At 33.2% G+C, this 2,711-nt stretch overlaps 1 long non-coding RNA gene across 1 annotated transcript; it reads right to left on the bottom strand.

Moving 5' to 3' along the window:
• Positions 1-1,260, bottom strand: LOC113083701 (uncharacterized). The gene is made up of 3 exons (XR_003283353.1): positions 1,153-1,260; positions 748-1,074; positions 1-250 (listed from the first exon to the last, which is right to left on the bottom strand). It is a non-coding gene; the product is annotated as an uncharacterized LOC113083701 (long non-coding RNA).
• Between the last annotated feature and the right edge of the window lie 1,451 nt (positions 1,261-2,711).

Raw genomic sequence — 2,711 nt, 5'->3', positions numbered from 1 at the left:
GCAAATGTTTTATTATGAACAGACAAGAGCAAATCATTTTTTTAAAGTCTTTGGGAATCATAATTTCATTACAAGCATCTCTCAGTTCTGATCATTTGAAGCAAACAGCGATAAATCAACACAATCTCTCAGTAAGAAGTGTTTTTGTACAGAGTTTGGCTGAACTTGTAGATATTCAGGATCTGTCAGTGCTGCTGGTCTTAATGGATGTTATTCCTCAGTCATACTCACTGAAGTTCATGTCAGACTTCTAAATAAATGATAGAAAAAATATATATTAATAGCTTATTAACGTTTATAAAGACACATTCATTGCTTGGCTTACTAAAATTTGTTCTTGACATTAGATCTCAGTTATATTTGTATAAATGTGACCCTGGACCACAAAACCAGTCATAAGGATAATAATACATAATATAAAATCATTTGAAATCTGAATAAATAAGCTTTCCATTAATGTATGGTTTGTTAGGACAATAAAAATCTGGAAATTTGAAAATCTTTTTGTTGTTGTTGAAAAAAATCAACTTTAAAGTTGTCCAAATGAAGTTCTTAGCAATGCATATAACTAATAAAAAATTAAGTTTCAATATATTTATGGTAGGAAATTTACATAATATATTCATAGAACATGATCTTTACTTAATATCCTATTGATTTTTGGTATAAAATAAAAATGTATAATTTTGACCCGTGCTACAGGTTTTGTGCTCCAGGGTCAAAAACGTACAGCAGTTTATCACTTACCAGCGGTGTGCAGTCTGATACCGTCACTGATCTTTAAAGCCCAGCCTGCTTTTATACAGTAATAAATTCCCAAATCATCAACACTGACATTATTGATTATCATTTCGCTCCTGTCTCCCTCTAAATATTTGTTCCGGAATTTTTCATCGTAATAATCAGTCTCTTCAGATCCGAATGTTCGCATTATCATCATTGGACGAGCTGGCAGTTTCATCAAAAACCATATAGCGGCTTTACATTTAAACTCACAGGCTAAAGTCACATTGTGTCCTAAAATCACCTGCTGATCAGTTAAAGCTTCTGTGGACTGACTCCACACACACAGACCTGAAGAAACAGAAAACAGATGATTGAGATCATCTGATCATGACAGAATCACACTCAATCACACAGAAATAAACTTACAGAGCAGAGACAGCAGCAGTGTCTTCATTCTTCAGCTTGTTGAACTGTGTTCAGGTTAAACTTGTGTTCAGGTTGAAGTTTATAGTGTCTCTTAGAGGAAGTGCTACTGCTGAGCTGCAGAAAAGATCAAATGAACCAAATGACTCAGTGACATGAAGCAAGTCCAACCTGATCCTTTTACTGTAAGTGATGCACAAATCAGGATCAAATATACATAATAGCTATTTTAATTAACAAAAACAAAAAAAAACTAAATTGTAATACAGGACAAAATAAGTTTGGAGAAACAGCTGTATAGGACGCATCATTTTCTGCAGCTTCATCAAATTATTGTTAAAGATGTTACAAATAATTTTCTGGTAGTGACTGCTGCTTCCAGACCAAATAAACAGGTACATGAGGGACAAAACTATAATACAAATAAATAAAAGCAATCATCTGTAGGCTGCAGGTAATGAGTTTTACTTCAGTGGAAATTGAAATTGTTAAAATATTATAAAATGTAAAAGCTTTTCAAATGTAAAAAAAAAAAAGTGCTCCTAGCTCAAGTGGTACAGCATTGCATTAGGTTGGGGATTCGAATCCCAGGGAACACGTTAGGAGAAAATTGTTAACCTGAATGCATTGTAAGTCGCTTTGGATAAAAGCGTCTGCTAAATGCATACATTTAATTTAATTTTTTAATTTAATTTTAATGTATTTATAACTTTTACCCTATTATTATTAGCCTATCATGTGATGTTTTGTTGCTGTCATGAGGTTTTAGGTTCTTATGTGTAAATGACGATGACATGCTTAGTCCGAGACACATTTTATGAGGAAGTGATGCAATTCAGTTCCATTAAGTAGTGGATTTTGGATGATTCAGTTTCCCTAAACACTTGTGTAACCTCCAGATGTGGACACACAATGTTCACTTCCTGTTTGCTGCCCAGACCAGATTTCATCAGATACCAAAAAGAGCATGTCAGCTGTTCACGATTTAATGACTAAAATAATCTGTCTTTATTTTTATGGAATGATATCACAAATACAAAGACCATTGTTGGGGAAAGTTACTTTTGAAAGTAATGCATAACAATGTTGCATTACTCCATAAAAAAGTTTAACTTTTACTTTTTATGGAAAGTAATGCATTACTTTATTTTACATCATTTTTTTTCACCTGGGCTAGGCTTGCTTATTCTTTAAAAAAAAAAGAAAGAAAAAAAAAAGAGTTTTGGCAACTGTAAAGGCGCTTCTACACCACTGTTTCAGGCTGAAGGAGATGCTTTTGGTCTCACTGACTCCCAACTTCTGTCAAAATGCAGGGAGCAACATGAACACTTAAGGAAGCCCACTTAACATAGATCTACTTTTAATACTGAAGAACTCCGGTTTCATTTTTAATAAATACAGTCAATAACTAGCTGCTGTGTTTGAATGAAGAAAGAGTCTGCTGTAAGATACAAGAAACACAAAAGACAAGCCAAAATTATTACAATTTAAAAATATAAGCTATGTCTGTGATGGGAAAGCTGAATGTTTAGCAGCTTTAAAGTCTTAAATGTCAAAAATCA

This window comes from Carassius auratus, unplaced genomic scaffold (genome assembly GCF_003368295.1).
Source record: "Carassius auratus strain Wakin unplaced genomic scaffold, ASM336829v1 scaf_tig00039114, whole genome shotgun sequence".
NCBI lineage: Eukaryota > Metazoa > Chordata > Actinopteri > Cypriniformes > Cyprinidae > Carassius > Carassius auratus.
Note: the sequence above shows the minus strand (reverse complement) of the source record. Positions and strands in the feature narration are given on the sequence as shown.